The sequence below is a fragment of the Alexandromys fortis genome, unplaced genomic scaffold (assembly GCF_014885135.2).
Source record: "Alexandromys fortis isolate MF-2015 unplaced genomic scaffold, M_Fortis_MF-2015_v1.1 scaffold_59, whole genome shotgun sequence".
NCBI lineage: Eukaryota > Metazoa > Chordata > Mammalia > Rodentia > Cricetidae > Alexandromys > Alexandromys fortis.
The window spans coordinates 1,151,904-1,173,408 of record NW_026067943.1 but is presented as its reverse complement, the minus strand read 5'-3'; the positions used below and the strand labels follow the sequence as shown (position 1 = coordinate 1,173,408).

The 21,505-nt window shown below is 38.1% G+C and overlaps 1 protein-coding gene across 2 annotated transcripts in view; it reads right to left on the bottom strand.

Annotated features, from left to right (window-relative positions):
* Positions 1 to 21,505, bottom strand: part of Grm7 (glutamate metabotropic receptor 7) — a 901,797-nt gene that overhangs the window by 1,984 nt on the left and 878,308 nt on the right. The gene's annotated exons all lie outside the window — the stretch shown is intronic.

Sequence of the window (21,505 nt, the reverse complement as noted above, 5' to 3'; positions counted from 1 at the left end):
GGTTCTGGTTCTCAGTTCTATATAACATCATGTCCATGGAGTAAATGGGTTCTTGGCTCATTCAATCTTAGTCACATTGCATCAGTTTCCATTAGGCACAGAATCTTTCTCATGTACAATTGACAATGTCTTATTTGTTTATTCTACTTAGATTATTCTATGGTGGAACATGGCACAGTAACAAGAATTTCTCCAGAACTTTAAGCAGGGCCTTGTGTGAATTTCAAGGCCCAAGCAGCTGTGTTAGTGTGCTAAGAGCTTGTAACTGGCCTTTGGATTTGCTATATTCTAAGAACACATACAAACATCATTTTTCAAGGTACTTCTCACAGCCTAAGGATTTTAATCTCATTTTATGGAGAAATTCAGTGCACCTTCCAAACAATTTCTGATTAGAAGACTCATTTCTCTGATAAGGCATATTGTGTTCAATAGATAAAATTAAAATAAAATAAAATTATATGAAAGTGAGAGTCTCTTGAAAACTGTAATCATGATTCATTGCCATTTAATAAACAAATGAACTTAGCCTCAGTAGATCCCAAGTCCCCCAAGGACATGGCTCTTACAGCATCTATTTCCTTCAACAACTTTTTTATTTGGGGTATAAGGAAGAAAAATAACTTACTTTATAGTTTGTTTATTTGGTTGTTTGAGACAGGGTCTTTTGCATTCCAGGTTACCCCGAAACTTTCCATGTGGCCAAGAATGACCTTGAACGTCTAATCATCTTGCTTGCACCTCCCAACTGCTGAGATTACAGGTATGTGCCACCATATCCTTTAATGTAAAGCTGAGACTCGAATCCAGGACTTGGAACATTGCTGAGCCAGCAATCTACCAATTGAGCCACATCTCCAGCCACCCCACCCTCTGAGGGAATCTTTCTAAAGATGCTTCCTGACTCCAAACCTTATTTACAATGTCATAGCCAGTCAACTTCAGCTGACACAGAGAAGTCATTGTGACAGTGTGCCTTGTCAAATGCCAAGGAGCTAATTACCCTCCAGACCAAAGGGAAAGAAAACAAACAAAACCCCCAGAAGCCTGAGGTGACCTAAATACCAGAGACACCTCTATTGTGTGGTTAATTAAGACTGGATTCTGTGTAAGCAGACTCTTCCAGTGGAAAAGAAATAATTAAATTTCCTCAAATAGGTTACAATATAAACCAGTCAGTAAAGAATTTTTACTGAAAAAAATAATAGCTTAGAAAACATTGTTTCTGTGATGTAGTGAACACTGGTTTGGATTAAGTTAAAAACAAAATCTAGCTGCTTTTATTTTAAAACTTTAGTTAATTTGAGCTGTGAGATAATTCAGTAGGAAAGATGCTTGCTACAAAGCCTCCCCACAACCTGAGTGCTACCCACGTGGTGTAAGGAGAGGGCTGACTCTGGCAAGTTTTCCTGTGACTCCCACACATGTGCCTCCGGCCCACACATAAACTTACACACAAATAAATACATATAAAAATAAAACAAAATTGGAAATAAGGATTAGGAATATAACTCAGTTGACAGGGTACTTGTTTAGCATGCAAAAGCCTGTGCTCCACCTTAAGCACAGCCTAAACAAGGCATGGTGTTCCAGGCCCGTCATCCCAGCACTTAGTAGGTGAAGCAGAAGCATTGGTAGTTCAAGTTTATTCTCAGTTCGACAACAAGTTCGAGGCCAGCCTAGGCTAGGTGAGACCCTGAGTTAACAACAACAACAATAAAACACGGGAACAAATAAAAATTAGAACTCACTGAAGCCTTGTGGGAATTATCTTCTTGCGTTTTCAGAAAGCTAGAGATATAATTTGTATTATCCATTGTAGCCGGGAGGGACATAGTGCTCAGAGGGACCAGCCTTCCAGGACAATGGTGGAAAGTACCTGCTGCTTGGGATTCACCTGCCTGGGTTCTGATATTGTCCCACCACTTACATGAGATGAACATAGCCCTCTGCCATGAGGCTAAACTTTTTAAAGACTTTATAAAAATGAGGACAGTCATTCAGATCCTGTGAACTGTTGATAGCACGGATGTCAGGATTATCCCAGTCTCTCACTGGGGAATAAAATATATAAATGTATTTTTAGGTTACAAATTTCTCTACAAAGGATAAGCCTCAATATATGCTTTTTTTTTGCAGAATTGCTTTGGAGCGTTGCAGCAAGGTTATAATGAAGTTTATGCAGGCCCTAGAATGGCAATTTCTGTCCTTTATCACAGTAAAGTCCAATGTATTATAGTGTTTATTTTTAAACCCTCCTGGCCTCATGAGTAAATAAAAGAAGTGCCTGCAGGCTGATAATTCCATTTATTTGAATAGCAATGTAGTTTATGGTCCAGGAAAGAGAATTGCCTAGCTCAAAATAGTTGTCCAGAAAAAACGTTGCTTAAGAGATCTGCTTTAATTTTGAAAAGTCTATAAATTTCTTTCCTTTCAAAGCTAGAGTATTTGTTGTTGTTTGTTTGTTTGTTTTTAAGAATGGGAAGAGAATGGAATTTTAAAAAGTGATTTATTTATTTTATGTGTATGAGTGTTTTGTCTGCATGTATCATATGGCTTCCTGGTGCTTTTAAGGAGGTCAGCATAGGGTGTCAGACTCCCCTGGAACTGGAGTTATAAATGGTTATGAAACATGATGTAGGTGCTGGGAACTGAACCTGGACAATCTACCAGAACAGTGAGTGCTTTTAACCACTGAGCAATCTGCCCAGCCCTAGAAATAACAGGACTAGATTTTATTGTTCATATTCAAAATTTTAGAGATATCTTTATTGATTGTTCTCAAATTCAGCTGCTCCAGAAAGCTGATGTTTTCCATGAGAAAGTATTTAGGACACTGACTTCTACAACACATTATTAATGCACATTTTCAACTTCAGAAAGATTGGACATCTGACATCATTCTTATTTTGTTAAAACTTACTCTTGATTTGGCATTAACCTTAGTGGGCTAATTCCATTTTAATTTGAATATCATTTTCTCCAGGATTTGCTTTCTAATTGCACTCATTTATGTGAGGAGGGAAGGCCTGAGCCAAGGCATACCTGTGCAGGTCAGAGGACAGCTGGAGGGAGTTGGTTTTCTTGTTGCACCATGTGGGACTCAGAGATGGAACTGGGTCAGGTTTGGCTGCAAGCAGCTTTTACCCCTGAGCCACCTCACTGCCCACTGTCCAAACTTTTGCCTCACAAAAAATTTATTTCTTGTGAACTATATTAAAGAAACTATAAAACAATGTAAAAGCAAGCACGGAAAAGAAAAGAAATCTTATAAATACCATCATTGAGAAAGCTGAACAAATAAAAACAAAGCAGGGCTCGTCCCTTTAGCCCTTTCTTAGGTTCTCTCTTCTTATAAGTAGCACATTTTATGTTTTATTTGGCAAATACCATGTGTTTCAATTTTTAAAAAAAAAGTTTCTGTAAATGTATATACATAGAAGTACACGATGGAGTCCCGCAAATACTGTAAAATGTAAACAAAAATTGTATCACATCCCTAAATAGAATACACATAAAACCTATGACATCCTATCCACAGACAGAAAATGAATATTAAATCACCACCTTCTTACCCCCACTAGCAATCTTCTCTTTCCCTCACCTACCATACCTACCGTCCTGAAGTTAGTATGACTCATGCCACAACCTCAAGCATAGTTACTAGTAAACTATGCATTGTAATACTTCATGTATGTTAAAGACACAGCATGGTGTTACTCCATGCATATTCAATTGTAACTTTTAATTTTTAAAAAAAATTATATGTATGCATGTTGGTTATGTGCACATGTGAGTGAAGAGCCCGTGGAGGCTACAAGAGGGCACCAGGGCCCCCTAGAGCTAAAGTTATGGGCAATTGTGAACCACCCTTGTACAGGGGACTGAACTCAGATCCTCTGCAAGAACAGTTACATACTTTTAACCACTGAGTCACCTCTCTGACCCTCACAACCTGTTTATCATATAACATGTTTTTGAGATATATTTACATTGATTTTGCATTTGTGGGTACTAGATAGCAAGATTTCTGTAACTTTTGTTCTATCCATAGAATCTATTTCTGGTTTTGAAAAACAAATAACCAAGGTCTAAGTAAACAGCTTATGAAATACATCATTTTAAAAACATCATGTTAAGGTATAAGCCAAGAAAACATATTTCTTATGCACTTGACTAAAAAATAAAACCCAGACTGGTAACTCCTAATTTTTAATAATTCAAATAAATGAATCAGAGACAATCTAATTTTTAGAAAAAAAGATTAAAATTACAATAAGTAATTTGTAGATTAAAATACAAAGAGCAAAAAAGGATAAAAAAATAGAAAAAGCAAAAAAAAATCCTCACCATTACAGTAATATTAGTTCAAACAATTAGTTAGCAATTTGTTCTTAAAGAATGACAAAAGAAATTGAATCAATATCAAATATTGGTGAGGGAATAAATAAAGTAGAAATTCTTAGTACAATGGTAGGGTTGTAAATTAGCACATTCTTTTAGACAAAAAAAAAAAAAAAACATAGTATATAAGAAACCTTGAGCAAACTCTGCAGGACCATGACCAAGGCCCTATATTAAGACTCCAGCCCTTTCCCCATCACTGCCGTTGTCAAGTTCAGTAGCCCACAATGAGCTGAATCCTTATAGTGCGAGCACTGTAGTTCTCATCTGGACAACCATCTCCAGCAGGGAGAAGCTGTAGGCTTGCCTGTCTCTCTAGCAGTTGCACTTAATTTTTTTTTTCCCTCAAACTTCCTACATAAGCCCCAAGTAGCCCCATTCCCTTGGCAGATGCCCCTCTCCTGCTGTGTCTGCCCTGTGCAACTTGACCTACACAGTCTGATTGCTGAAGTCAGACTGATCTTGTTTCTGCCTTCTTTCTCTTTAAGCTGCCTCAGAGATCTAACACGTTGGAAATGCTATAACAGGCTGAGTATGTGGACCTGTAATTCAGCAATTTCTTTTCTAGACTTACCTGAGACAGTTTCCTACACACATGCACAGGTCTGTGCAGGGCTTTCCAGCACTTTAACATGATAATCAACCCCACATATAGCGAAGCAGACAGTGTAAGTTGTTGACTCCAGCTATGAATTGGAAAAGGTAAGAAACTTAGGCACCCTGGGCTGTTATCTCAGCAGACAGATTTCTCCATTTTCAGAAGAGCAGCCAGATTTCTGCATTTTATGTAAAAGTTCATTTTTCACTTAGCTAACCAACAAAAGAATGTACCAAGTATGTAATGTGTTAGGCTCTATTTTAGGTATTAGCAATATTTCACTTTTCAATATATGTTTGATACTCATAAAAGAACATCATTTTAAGTCGTAAAGATAAATAGATGACACCTTCAACTGATAATTCTTATTCCAAATCTGAAAAGCTAATCAGAGTCCTGTGTATCACTTGGTAAGAGCTAATTAATTCATTGTGTATTGATTTCTCCTAAATTCTTTCAATTGATTATTTTAGCACAATATTCATATCAAAAGATGCAAAATCTGAGCAAGAATTCAGAACATGATGAGTGAAAGATAAGCCAGTCATAGTCACGGCAACCCCATTGTGAAGGTACACTACTTGTTCTTAGGTTGATTAGCTGGACCTCAGTCTTCTAAAATTTTTATTTTGTATATGATTAGTTATGTGTGTACATCTGTGTCTTTGTACATCTGTGTGTGCGTATGTCTCTGTTTGTGCCTGTGTGTATGTGTCTCCATGTATGTATGAGTCTATGTATGTATGTGTGTGTGTCTCTATGTCTGTATGTGTGTCTGTATGTCTATGTCTGTGGTTGTGCATATGTTTGTATCTGTGTGATTGTATGTGTAGATGACACAGCCTACTTGTGGACATTAGAGAAAACCATTTGGAAAATGTCCCCTCCTTCTACCAAGTCTCAGACTCAGTTGTTCAGTCTTGGCAGTAAGTGTTTTAACTCACTGAGCCATCTTGCTGGCTCTAGCTGAACTTCTCGATGCAAGGAGCTTAGCAGGGTGAGAATATAATCAATCAGGAAAATGAGGCTATAGTCTCGAACACCATTAATACTAATTCAGTTCAGTTGCAAAAATCTCCAGAATCTCTGTTTCTGTCTGTCTACACAATTATCCAAGAAAATAGCGTTTGACAAGTGTTGGATGTCAGTCCTCACAGATACTGATTATACAAAACAGCCTAGGGGGCTGCAAGCTATCAGTTCGCTTCTTATTTGCTGTATATTCAGGTAAGGGTTGACCTATATCATCAGAAAGCAGTTTTGCTTTTTGTCTAATGTGCCAGGAAAATTGCGTGAGTCACAGACCAGCCTCACGTTGGAGGGCAGTCAATAACGAAGCAGCAACTTCTGGTATCAGCTCACTATGCTTGCAGACTGCAATAGAATGAATAATGTGGAAACAAGGGAACGAAGCAGTAATCTAGGAACCTTTCGCCAGGTGCTTCTTTCATCTTTGTGAGGGGCACAGATAAGAAACAGACTCACTTCTGATGGGACTTGAATAAGAGTAGTGAAAATGGCTATGAAATCTGCTTGAGACGTGTGTGAAGGATAGTTGATTTCCTTGATGAGGTTGAGCTGCCTTGAACCTGGAGGGCTTCCTGGTGAAAAGAATCATCTGAACCCAAAGCAAGAGAAAGTGCATGGAGGTGGTCAATGAAGGGTGAATTTGAGTGTGGATGGGAGGGTGGGTCAGATGAACCACTTTTTATTATCCTCATTTGTTGCCCTACTAAATGTCAGATACTAGGAATTAAAGCACATCGAAATCCCTCTGTTGTTGCTGTTGATTATTTGTTTTGCTTCTTCATGGCAGGAGTCCTCAGAAGCCTTCAATGTGAAGTTTTACTCATTGGTCACAAGGGAACAGGGTGCGATGTCCAAACAGAGTTTCCTGTGTGGAACTTGCCCATTCTTCTCTATCTCTCTCTCTTTATTTTTCCTTCATAGGTCATTCACCATACTGCCATGGTTCTAGTTTAGTTTCAAGTTGGCTGTCACACTACACGAGGGGTTGGCCAACTGTCATATATGCTGGAGCATTGGCCAAACCATGTTAGAGTTCCCAGGTGCTCTCAGGATCCATCTCCCAACTCTTCCACATAGTTTGCACAGCTAAAGTTAAACTCCATTTTTTCATGCATGTCTTCACAATAGAACTGTTGTGTTTTCTCTGATGCTTATGAATTGTACAATGTATGTCTGTGGGTCTTCCTTCTCTGTGAGCTCTAGAAAGATCATAGGAGGGACAACCATTTGTTTTCTTTGTTGTTCCAGTATTCACTGTATTCAAAGACAACCTTGTAACATATTTTTTAAAGATTCATTTATTTTATTTTATGTGTGAGTGTTTGCCTGCATGTTTGTATGTGCACCACATGCATTCAAGGAAGGAAAAGGTATTAGATACCCTGGAACTGGAGCTTCAGTTTTGTATGAGCTGCCCATGTGGGTGTTGGGAACCAAACCTGACTCCTGGTTCAGAGCAGCAAGTGATCTTAGTGGATGAGCCTCTCCCAAGGCTCTCATTTGTAACTTTGAAACCAAAACACTCCTTGATACTCTCTGAGCATCCAAGCAGGGTCACAATAACCTGACTAAGTCTGAGAAATCAATTTTCAATTCCACCTTGAAAAGGGTAAATGGACATTTTCGTGCTTCCGTAAAGAAGTTCAATTTGTACTTGAAGATGTAAAGCATCAAGCTGAAGCTTGCAAAGTTCTCAGAAGATGCACCTGAGCCAGTAGATAGTTTCTGGCTTTAAATAGCAGGAAACTTGGCTAAGTTACAACGTGGGTACTTTGAGAATATATATATATATATACTTGGGAAAAGATTCTCTAAAATACTACATCAAAGAAACGGTTTCTTTTCTTACTATGCACTTTGCCTTGGTATTGAAATGCTTTTGTGCTTTTTTTTTGCAATTTCAATATATTATAGATGTGAATGTTCAGGATTGTGTTGTGGACACAGTGCAATAATACATCAAAGACTGAGGTTGTGCTCCAAAACCTGACTGAAGGCTGATGTTACAAATAAGGGAAACATGTAAGGGTGAGACAGCAGGAGAAAAGTACTTGGTGCTGCCACGTGATATCTGCTGCTCAACACTGGTTCTTGGCATTTGAGGCTTTGAGACTCATAGTTCCTTCATTATTTCCTCTACATATTTACCCAGCTTTTACCCAGAGTTTTGTTATGAAATAGTGGCACAAAGGTAGGGAAAAATCATCTCCACCCAGGAGCAACTCCTGCCTCACTGTAGTTCAGTGGCTATTGAATGAGTACCTAATTTGTGTCAAGCATAGTTTTAGGCACTCAAATCATCGTAGGGTACAGGCACAGATCTTGCTTATACACTCTACTGAGGAAGATATATCATTCAAAAACAAACACTCAAGAACAGGTAGTAGGTGGAACAGATTCTCTTTTACAATAATATATATTCCAAAAAGTTTACACTATCACTCAGCTAGCATACACTAAGCATCATCTTAGAGGAAACTTGAGGTTAAGTAACTACAAACTTGTAAGCTTATTTTCTGTTCATACTATAAAACATTTAATATAGGAATAAAAGATTGCTCAGCAGTTATGTGCATTCTCTACTCTCACAGAGGACCCATATTTAGTTCTCATTTCCTACATTGGAGGCCTCACAACTCTTTAACTACAGCTCCATAGGATTCAATGTTCTTGTCACCAATGGGAACACACACACACACACACACACACACACACTGTGGTGTTTTAAATAGGTATAGCCCCCCCATAGTCACATGAGTTTGGAAGAAAATGACCCCCAGAGGGAGTGGCGCTATTCGGAGGTATGTCTTGTTGGAGAAGGTATGACCCTATTGGAGGAAGTGTGTCATTGTGGAGGTTGGTTTTGAGGTCTTCTATGCTCAGGCTATACCTGTTGTCATAACCTTCCTGTTACCTGCAGATTAAGATGTAGAATTTTCAGTTCCGTTTCAAGCACCATATCTTTCTGCACACTGCCATGTCCGTCCATGATAATAATGGGCTAAACCTCTGTAAGGTAAGTCACTCACAATAAGAAGTTTTCCTTTATAAGAATTACCATGATCATGGTGTCTCTTCACAGAAATATAAATTCTAATTAAGATACACCACACACACACACACACACACACACACACACACACACAGTAAAAAATAAAAATAAATCTAAACCAACTATGGTAGCACATGGCTTTAATTCTAAAAGTTGGGAAGGGGCAGAGACAAAACCATCTTGCTTGGTAGAGATTAGGATTAGCCTGGTCTCTACAGTGTGTTCCAGGTTAGTTATGGCTAAATTGTGTATGAGAATCTATCTATCTATCTATCTATCTATCTATCTATCTATCTATCTATCTATCATCTATCTATCTATTATGTGTGTATGCATACATGCATGTATGTATACTGTTGCCTTCCTAGTATTGAACTAAGTGCCAACTAGTGTCTGTGAAAGATAAATTCCTAAAGTACTGATTTCAGAATGCCAAATCTACTTTCATGTGTAGGTGAATTGAAAAATTGGAGTCTTCTCAAAATGAGAATTCAGTGTGTTAGGTCACATAGTCAAAACCACTATGATAAAAGCAGTTTAAGGGACTAGAGAAACTGAGCTGCTACCCAAGGCAGAGAAACATTAAGGTTCAGAAAGGAGCAGAGATTTGGCAAAGTTGAAGGGGATACCCGGCTCACAGAGCAAATATAGTCACAAACCCCCAAATTGGAAGGCCGGATGCTGGAAGTTAAATGTAAAGAATTCCAGGAAGAGGAAAAACTTGTGTCTCAACTAAAATAGTAAATCTTTGAGTTGGTAGTAAAAAAACAAAATATATATGGAAATCTGTTTGCATTAAGAATGTTAAATAAGCCAGGCAGTGGTGCTACACACTTTTAATCCCAGCACTTGAAAGGCAGAGACAGGTCGATCCCAGAGAGTGTGAGGCCAACCTTAACTACAAAGTGAGTTCTGGGTTAGCCAGGGCTATAACACAGAGAAATTCTGGCACAAGAAACTGAACAATAAAAGAATATTTAAGTGAAAAGATGTATAAAAACATTTGTGAGAATATGTAAATAATAATGTAAATCTTAATCTTCAACCTTTGAGGGGCATTAAATCAAGTCTCATATATTCTTTTAATGAGGAATGTTAAATTCATACAAAAATAGCTTTCTGTAGAACGTCATGGAAAACAGAGTTAAAATGTGTAGTTAACAATAATGTGGGGTGCTACAGAGATAGCTCAGTGGTCAAGAGAAGTTATTGTTCTTTTCGAGAATGGGGGTTCAATTCCTAGCAATCACAACTGAAGCTCACAACTACTTATGTCCCAGCTATAGGACATCAACCCCTCTCTTTTGGCTTCAGTGGGCTACAGAACCCACATAGTACTCATGTATTCATGCAAGTACATATATACACATATAAAATAAAAAGGAATCAATTGCAAAATAGTAATTACTTAATTACTTAATTTTAAGTTCTTCATGATGAAAATCACTTGAAAATGTATGGAGGGAAATAAATTGTCAAGGGTTACAGGAAAAGTGGTAAATTCTAAAAACATATCGACTTTATAAATCATCCAAACATCACAAGATTAAAGATTAAAGGTGGCCACAGAGACAGAAACACTAACTGAAATGCTCATTGCTTACCTCATGGAACATATGGAGTCAACTCCTTATTAAATAGATCTGTTGTATCTATGGTAAGTGCTTTGAGTATAAAATAGTACCAAAGATTTTTAAGACAGAGTTGAAATGCACGCAGAAGTATTTAGGGACAATAGTTTAGCTTGCTTATGCACAACTCGTGGGGGATGTTAGTCAGCCTTCAGATTTCTGTAACAAAATAGACACAAAGAGGGAAGGGTAACTTTGGCTTTCTATCCACAGTCAGTAATCTCTGTTGGTCCTGGGACTGTGGCAAGAAAGAATACAGTGTCAGGTGGGATGAAGCTGTTCACTAAAGCAGAAAGAAGACACAGATAAAAAGTAGCTTGCATCCTGACAGCTCCCTTTAAGGATATACTACCAGTGACCCATTTCCCCCAATAGTGGGGACCAAGCCTTTAACACCTTTGGACTTTGGAAGATGTTTGAGATCCAAACAACAGAAATACATATTGAGAGAAATTATATGTGACCAGATGTTAATGACAAGTAATTATGTGCAAAGGACTTGCATTCATTATTCATTCCATTGTATACAGACTAAATTTTCATAATAAACAATAAAAAAGATTTTTATACCATCCATCAGGGTACTTGAATTTCCATTATCTTATACTTTTTAACTGTTTCCATAATGCTACTATACTTTAATATTCTAATTATTAGACAATATTTACATTATTTCAGCAATTTTTATTGTATGAGTATTTTACTTGCATGTATGTATGTGGGCCATATGTATCCCTTGTACCTGGGGAGGTCAGAAGAGGGCATTAGATTCCCTGGACCTTGAGTTACAGATGACTTCTGCATGTGTACATGTGTAAGTGTGAGGACTTTGGATTTTATTAATAAATACGCATAGATAAAGAAACATAAAACTGGAAATGAAAGGAAGACTCAGGGCCCAAAGACTATTAAATTTTACTCGACGTTCACATAAAGTTAATTCTCTGTAAAAACCAGTGCCATATGCATGAGATGGCAAGAACTGTAAGTGTATAGATATCATGGCTATGACTTGCAAGGGTTCTAGAATGTTTTTTTCTACTGATATTCCGGAAGGTGTTTCTCACCAGACTTCAATTTTGTTTCCTTTGGCAGTGCTCAGGATGGGATCTGGGACATATCACAGTCTGTACAGATTCTTTATGCCTGAGTTTTAACCACAGTCCCAGGCTTCACTTGAATGTCACCTTCTTAGATATTTCTTCCCTAACTGCTCTATAAATTTGCATTTGTTAGCTCCTTACACTTTTTTATGTCACATATTCAACAATAAAAAATAATTCTGATACCTTTTCACTTGTGTAGCTTTGTGAGTATTCAGATTGCTTAGTACTCAAAGCAAAACGGAATGGGAGAATAGTAACAGACAGGTCCACAGATGAAGGATGCTAGACAAACCCTTGGTATAGAACCAGTAGGAAGAAATGCATGTTGAAGTCTGGAATTTCTTAACACTTTGTCTGCACTTTTGTGTCCTGGGCTAAGACACCTCTTCTTTTGTGAAATTCAGAGAACGGAGGAAACAGTCTGTCCCCATCATCTTCCCTGAGTATGAATGACTTTCAATCCTCCTGAGTACTGTGCCATTCTTCTAGGTACTCACTAAGGCAGGGCAGAAAAGTTGTTCATTTTTCACAAGAAGAGATCATTAAGAACTACTAAGTAACAGCTAAAGGAAGTGGGAAAAATATGTTGTATTCTAAGAAAGAATGGATGGATAACCTACCATCACTCTGGGCCCGAGTCCAGAGAGCATCTTATTTGTAAAAGAAAGAAGGTATCTCATGAGTTGTGAGTGCAGAGGGCACTTCGTGCATGAAGAACTGAGTGTAGAACTGAGAACACCAAGGCTTGGGCTTTACTGATAGGAATGTGTCTCTGCTCACATTGCCTTTTGAAAATGGCTCGAAACTCACAATGTGATTCTTATTATGAGCGTGCTTGGTTTTCTAACTGTGCTTCAGTGGCTGTTAGAGCAACACACCTGTGCACATAATGGACTTGCATTTCCCATAGTCAGCCTTTTCTTTAAAATGTCTTAAGTCTTCTTTCATGTGCATGTGTAAGCCCATTGCCTTGAAGCAGTTTATAAACTCCAAGGAGACTTATTGACAGAGCCCTTTGATGAACATTAGAGACTCAAGGAGTTTTACGATGATTTTTAAGCCACCAATGCTGCTTATGACAGTCCTAATGTCAAATTTCTACTTTAAAGTCTTTATTTACCAGGCTGCATATTCTGTGCTGGTATCTAATGGACCTCCCTTGATTGCTTATTCGCTCTTTGACATGGGTTAAGCCACTTTTCATATTTCTTTAGAGATCATAACACCAGTGTGGCATTCCCCCTATTTCAGCAGAGGTGTCCTGGAAATGAGTTACTGTTCAATTAAAGGCAATGGATCTGGAGAGAGTAGTTGATGAGCCAGAGGGGTTGTCTATCAATTGAATAAAGGAAACTTTAAGCTGTGATACTGTATTCATTTCTTTCACTGTGGCAAAACACCTGATATAAATATCTTAATGGGGAGAATTAGTTTAGGCTCACCATTTCAGAGGTTTTAGTTCACAGTTCAGGGAAAGGAGAAAGTACAGAGTATGCTGTGGAGTACAGTTACTGACTGTTTCATAGTTAGTAAAAAAAGTAAAGGAAATGCAAGGCTCAAGACATACACTTTGAGGACCTTCTTCCCTCCAATTAAGCCCCTTCTCCCAATACCCTATTTAGCTATGAACTCATCCAGTTGATGGAATTAGAAAGCTCATGAGCCAAGCACCTCACAGAAGTGCCACTAATTGCCACTAATAGGTCTGTAACACAGCAGCCTTTTAGGATGGATACTTGATACTGAAATTATAATAGACCCCATGAATTAGATGTTAAATGATATAGAAAATTAATGTAGTTTGGGTTAGATGTGATAACAGGATTATGCTTCTGTTTGAAAAAGTATATTTTGTTTCAAGATAAAATATTTTCATGTTAAGTATCATGTTATCTATAGGTATCTTAAAAAATGGTTCCAGACAAAAACTTTTTGGAACAGGTGAAATAAATGCAGTAAAATATTAACAAGTGTTAAATCTTTGTGGTGAATTATAGGCTGTTCTTTCTATTTTTTCAGTGTTCAAATAGTTTGATGTTCAAAAATAAAATCTCTCAGGCTTTCATATCCACAGTAAAATCTATCCATTACAAATTTTCTGGGAACTTATCCTAGATTTGTCTCATAATACTTTCCACTGAGAGATTTCTCAAAAACCTAAATAAAGAACTATGATATGACCCAGATATACCATTCTTGGTCATATACTGAAAGTGCTCAAAATCAATATATCTAAGAGATTCTGGCACACCTTTCTCAGTTACTGCACTATTCACAATGCCAGGAAAGTGACCCAGCTAAGATTGCCATCACATGAAGAGATAGAAAGTGTGATCAATGTGGTCAGTATGAAAAATTGAATTTTAACCATCAAGAAAAATGAAATAATGACATTTTCAGGGTAATGTATAGAGCAGGAAAAGAGTGTTAAGCAGTTTAAAGTAGGCTCAGAAATGAAAATGCTACATGTTTTCTTTTGAAACAGAGACTAGATTTAAAGTCTCTCTCTCTCTCTCTCTCTCTCTCTCTCTCTCTCTCTCTCTCTGTGTGTGTGTGTGTGTGTGTGTGTGTGAAATAGGCATCAGAAAAAAGGAGATGGCAGTGAATATATCTGTAGTGTTTCGAATGCAAAATGTCCTCTGATAGGCTCCAGTACTTAAGTGCTTGTTCACCAGTTGGTGGTGCTGTATGGTGATGCTAATTCGAAAGGTTTTAGAATCTTTAGCAGGTTCAACCTTTCTGAAGTAAGTAAATCACTGAGTGAGGGCTTTGAGAGTTTACAGTCTCATCTTGTGTCCATTTTGCACTCTATTTTCTCTGTGTTTGAAGTTATGATCAGCTAGCTTTTTGCTCCACCTGCCGTTGGCCACGTTTTCACCATCATTATGGACTCCCTCTGGAATCATAAGCCCAAACAAACTTTTATCTCAAAGGTGCATTCAGTCATGGGACTTTATCATGACAACAAATAGCACTGACCTAACTTTTGATTGGAAAGAAGAAGGGGAGATTATCGAGAAGGAGGAAGGTCAACAAGAAGGAAGTAGCAGCAGGGGGGCAGCTTAACAAGGGTGGGTAAGTAAAACTATATATGAATAAAAAGTCATAATGAAACCTATTGTTCTGTATGTTAGCCTAAAATTTAAAAACAAAGTTGTCATCTTAAGTCAGCCTTCTCTATGTAACTCAAAAGAATGGGCATAAATTAGAATAATTCTTGTGAAAGAGCGAGGGGAATTAGCACTCTAGAGTGATTGTTAATCACCACCACGAGAAACAGAATTCTGGGAAAGATGGAAAGATAGAAACACAATAAGGACAGCTCAGAAGAATGGCCTTCAATCCTGACAGTGAGTTCGTTCATGCTTCAATTTTCTTATTTGATAACAAGTTTACAACACTAAACTTCAGAGTTTCTAAAATGAAAGTAGTAGACAAAGGTAAAGTGGCTAGAATAGGCCTGATGAAATTATAGCATTGGGTTAATTTAATCTATGAGTAATCCTTTCTGTGTATGAATGTGGACTCTGAAACACGTACACACACACACACGGGGAGAGAGAGAGAGAGAGAGAGAGAGAGAGAGAGAGAGAGAGAGAGAGAGAGAGAGAGAGAGAGAGAGAGAGAGAGAGAGAACACAGGAATGGTTTTGGACATGTGACATTTGTATATATTTCCTGTATGGAAAAGGGTCCTTCTGAAGCTTGCCAAACCTCCTAGAAACAAAAGTAAACACATTATTTGGCTTTTGAACGCAGCCAAAAAGCCAGAAACTATCCTTAAAGATACAGAAAGAGACACGAGAGCATGATCGTCATTCACTCAGAAAGGCACCATCCAATCATTGCCTCTGTGTTCCGTTCCTTGGCACCTCTGCTGTCAGTAATCCCATTCCATCCTGTGGAAGAGTGATCTTAAAGTCTTTTGCTAGTAGACTAGCTCCAGAGATGGGAGTAGGGCCTTGGCAGTTGCTATTATGGCAAAATGACAGTTTTGTATGGTACAGGATGACACACGCACATAATCAATCGATCCCACTTCTTTTACAGGCATCCCGTATCACCTTTGTTGAACACTGGGACCGGCAATCATTGATTTTAGAGAAACATCACTGTGGTGTAGTTCTAATATTTGCACATTCAGCTGCTTGAGATTATAAGTATGAAGTAATTTGCATATTTATTTTCTCTATTTTGCTTTAAAAGATCAGCTATCTCCTGGTTGATGACAAAGAATGTCAGGTGAATTAATTGAAGTGAGTAGTCTCCTGTTTATCTACTTCTCAGTGTTCCAGTTAAGAATTGATCTGTGTTGTCCACATTCAGAAAGCCAATTGAAGACTGAGACAATGACTTGTCTGGCTTTATTTAAAACACTGTAACTAAAACTGACCACGCACACTGTGTGTGTATGCACAAGGGTCCTCCAGACTCAGACCGGTTTAGCAGTCATCACTCAGAATTTTATAATTTTTAGGAGACTTATGAACCCAGTACTGCAAACAAACCATTACACCCCAAGGTGGGAGTGTAATTTACACAAGTCACCCAAAATCTGTGCTGGGTGAATCTTCATGAAAGTAACTGATGTTGTAACACTAGTAAATCAGACCTTTCTGGCTTAGATTTTGGGGAATTAGGGAAGAGAGGGTATGAATCCTGTTAAGAAGTTTAGCACGGATGCTGGATGACACATCAGACAGAACAAACACTCTGTTCTCTGTATAGTGTTTGCTATGTATACAAAATGTGCTAGATACTGCACAAAACCGTTTGTGTGCAGTCCTTTCACTCTTCCATCTGCCTTTGAGGTAGACACCAGTATCGGCTCTCTCTATAGCCAGAAGTATCGACTCTCTCTCTTTAAAAACATATATTAATTTTTATATGTGTAACTGCTTTGTCTGCACATATGTAAGTGCACCATATGTGTGACCGGTGCCTGAAGAGGTCAGAACAACTTAATGAATCCCCTGGAACTGGAGTTATGGACAGTGTTTAGCCACTATGTGGGTACTGGGAACCAAACCTGGGTACTCTGTAAGAACAGCAAGCGTTCTTAGCTACTGAGAAACCTCTCCTTAAAACCAGCTCTCTTTGTTTACTCTCAAAGATCTGAAGTTTAGAAGGGTGAAGTAAACTGCTTCCTGTGCTGTTTCAGATACCATTACCTTTTCAAGATTTTGTTTTAGGTAAAATAAAGAGAGAGAAATCTATTAAAGGAAAGAAGCACACCTGGGTCCAAGAGAATTCTCATCTAGGGATAACTTTTCCACTGCTCAGGACCATCTCTGTGGCTTGTTAAGTTTTATCCTGATCAGCACTCTTCCCTTTGCTTCTGAACTGAAATTCCATCTCTCCAAATCTTTTGAATGCTCAACTGATTGCAAGAAGCAATGAATCCCGGAAAAGTACTCAGAAGCACCAAGCGTGGCTATTTCAGTCCTTCAAGCAACACCTTATAGACAATGATACCATAGATAGCAAATCCTGACAGACCCTCATCTACTGTTGTACCTCCTCCTCCCTAGGAGAACTTGCAATGCTTGAAAAAGCAACACAGTGTACATTTGGGCTGAGAGATGGTGAATAAGCAATGTAAGCACAAGCAATTCTCACCATTCAAAGAAAAGGCTACAACTGTAGAATTATTTCACCCTTTATGTTCGACCAAAGGACACAGTGCTGCATAGTTATGGATACAAGGTGTGGTTGAACTGAGGCCAAAATGTCTGGATTGTAATTTGACATTTTTCTACAGCCTGCGTCATTGGAAAGATCTTTTAATCCTGTGTTTTCTTGCACTTCAATTGTCTACCAAACAAGTTTATCCGTATATCTGTGCCAGTGATGTCGGGAGGACTCAATGTGAGGATGTATGTGAACTCTTCAGAACAGGGGTAAGCACCCAATAAGTTGCTGTTCGCAATGTCATCACCATTCCTACCACTTTAATTTCTTTCATGGTTTCTCCTCATCATCTCCACCATTCAAATCAAATCAGTTTACAAGGCAATGAAATTCAGAATTCCAAAATTAACCCGAACTTCAGCTGGTAGCCCCTGTTTTATAGGATGGTCTTCTCTTAGAGGACATCATTTTCAACATCAAATTGCCAGCTTTTCTATTCTGTTCTAGAATAGTCTAGATTCTGAACTTCATCTTGAGTGAATCCTGAAGGCCTTGGGGTAGGAGCTTTTCAGGACTGAGCTGTAGGAGCTAATCAGTCTGCTCTTAGAAAGAAAATACAGGTATATATTTAGAAAAAAAATTATATCGCTTCAGAGAATAAGAGTAGTCAGTCACTCTAGATGGTAGCATTTGACTAAATATTTTATTCTGACCGAAGTTTCTATTATTTTAAAGACAGCAACATAGAACATTCTCATTAGTGATGACTGACCTATAACTTCTGCATGTTGCTGAAGAGAATATCAGTTGGAACTGGAGAGGTGGGCCTGTTAGGCAGAGTGCTTGATGTACAAGTACAAAGATCTGAGTTCAGATCCCCAGAGCTCATGTATTAGAAAGATATGAATTAAATACAGCATCCAGTTCAGGGAAGATAGAGAGAAGATGCTCTTGGAACCTGCTAGTCTAGCTGAAGTAGTGAAATTTAGGTTCAGTGTGACACCCCATTTCACAAAAATAAATAAAATATAAGTTGGAGAGCAAATAAGGAAGGAAGGCACTCAACATTGAACTCTAGCCTACACGCACACACACCACAAATGAAGACACTTACATACACAGAAATGCACACGGAAAGAGTCAGACAGAAAGATACAGAGGAACAAAGACACACAGAGAGAACAGAGAGATGGAGATCGAGACAGAGAGACAGACACACATATATACCCAGAGAGAGAGAGTGAAAGAGAGAGAGAGATGGAGGGAGGGAGGAAGACAGAAATACGCAAAGAGAGAAAGAGATAAAGAGACTTCTTACTATTCCATCCAAGTAGTTTCTATGTCTTTAGTTAACTACTGTACTTTACACCATCACAAAATTCACATCATTTTTATCACAACAACTACACAGTACTAGATTGCTATATAATTGCCATGTCCCCAGCACAAGTCATATAATGCTCTGATTTCAAGGTCTGAGAATAATGCTAGAGTGCTCAAACATATTCACACCAGAAGCGAGATTGAAAGCGCACATGTGCCTGCTGTGATCGACACTATCCAGAGCATCACAGAAGATCCTGCTGTTATAAAGACAGTGACCTGTGTGGTAAGTCAGTCCTTGATCTCTGCACATGAGCTATTCCCTGCAACAGGTGGAGAGACCGGTCTGCAATTTACCATAGTCCAGACTATGTCCTTGACCCACAGTCACTGGTCAAGCTACCTTTTTGAACAAGCTTGGTCCTGTGCTGTAAACATTCAGGCTCTTATTTTTTCTGTCATTTCCACCCTAGTTTTGATTTCCTTTCAGTGAAGCTGTATCAATTTTTAAATCCCTGGTGTCTTAATTAACAGTGTTCTCTACATGGTGTCTGAAGTCCATTAGCACTGTGTTTTCAGGGCTGACCTGTCCTATGGCCTGTAAAGTTATTATCTTTTTTTTTTTTTTTAGTTTCTTCTTCCCAGGCTTCCCCCATGTTATGCTCATCCTTGTTACTTATGATCAATTAGCTAGTCATAAGATTCTTTCATTGATTGAGAGAAAAGTGCACAGAGGATTCAAGTATGGAGTGATTAGTGAATCTTTATAGTTTTTTTTTTAATAAAGATTAAGATAATTGGAACAGTTGATTAAAGAGAGTTTAAGTAATATTAGAGATGTTGAATTTTTATCAAGTGGTATTGAATATTATTGACAGATAAATCTGCTAACTATTTGAGATGATTTTCTTGTCCCATTTTTATATGTGGAAACCAGGCCCATGAAGGCTAAGTCGAGCTCTCCATGGTACAGAGCTCTTAGAGTCAGGTAATTCAATTATGTCTAAAACACTCTCGAGTTCTTCTCTGGTAGGGAATGCTGGCCATGCGTCTTCACTTTATCTCAGAAAGTGGATGAAGGAGAGTGGAGTAGGCTAGTGAGGGTTGATGACATATAAGGTGCTTTGGGCTGATTAGCTTCAGCAAGCCTCTGGCACCAGAGCGAAGGGTAACAGATAAAATATAATAATGATTTTGAACCATGGAACTCAGAATCCTGTCCACATTAAGCATTAGGTAGATATTGCTGTTCTGTATTTTCATAGCTCCGGTTTCTGTCCAACACTGGACTCCCCCTTCTAATGAATGATTGGCACTTCCTCTGGCTAGCTGCAGGTTTCCAAAAGATACCCAGAAAAAAAAATAGGTGCTATTGATGGCATAGTACCTTAATTATCTTTGATCATCCTTTGTGTGAATACAGGCTTCCATTTTCATTTCTACCTATGAACACCATATCCATCACTTCTCTGAAGACCAACATTGAGATGATGGATTGAAGTATGCAACAATTTATAAACCATACAGTGTACAGTGACTCTTTTTGGTATATATAGTATAATAAAATGAGCTGGCAGCTCCTAGATCTTTTACCATCATCATTTTCCAGTCATCTTTTTGTCCATCTTTCTGAAACTGCAATCTTGTGGCTTTGTCAGCAAAGAAAAACTATCCTAATATCACTTTTTAAAGATTAACTTTTTGGAAATATTTTCTATCCATATTTTGGTGTTTTCTAAATGAAAACTCAGATTGATCCATCAATAATTCATATAGCTTTGTACAAGAAGAAAATGAGTGAAATTCACCCATTTTTAAAGGGTGAAAGGAAGGACAAATCTTTTATTTCAAAAAAGGAAAGAATTTTTAAAAAAAGGTTCCTAGTAGGTGCTCCTTCTATGGATATGGTCTTTGAACCATCAGCACTCATAGTTAAAAACTGAACCTGAGTTCATTTAAGAATTTCTACTTGAACAAAACCAAATTAAATTGGACAATTCTTAAACTATGGATTCAAAGCACAAAGACGAAAACAAAGGCTGGCTAGGAAGACTCATGGAGTCAATTAGAAAATTCAATAAACCTTCAACTCCTAACTTGCCATATAATCGGAGTATTATTGGAGTCAGTTAGAACCAATCCTCTTATTTTACAAACGGCTGTTTTGATATCCTGTAAATTCAGCCCAAATGTCAATTTCTGTAACAGAGTCAACTGTGAAAATAAAATCAACCATCATATCATTTGGCCGATGGGACAATGATGTTCAAATAAACTGCATTAAGTGTCCAGGTTGGAGTAGAACTGAGTATTTCATCCTGGGTCAGCATCCCCTGTGACATCTTATGAGTAAACTTTGACAGAAACTGTTCTGTCCATCCCATAATTTTTATTTCATAAAAGCCTGAAGATGTTTCCCTGCTTCTTAACAAATGCCCTGGGCTTTAAATATATTGAAACATAGAGTACAAAAAGTTGGTATCACTTTTGTTAGAAATAGTATTGGATGATGTTCAATTTACAGACTTGAATCTATATTCTAAAATGTCTTATTTTTCTTGGTAGGAAGAGAGAAATGGAAATTAGTTCAGCCGTCCCAGTCCTTAGGTACTCATGGAATGAGTGTGGATAAATGCCAGGCAAATGGATCAGCATTTCCAAAGGCACAGTAAGAAGGAGACAGCTTGAGTATCATAAGCAGGATGCAACTGAACATGGATACCAACCCCACG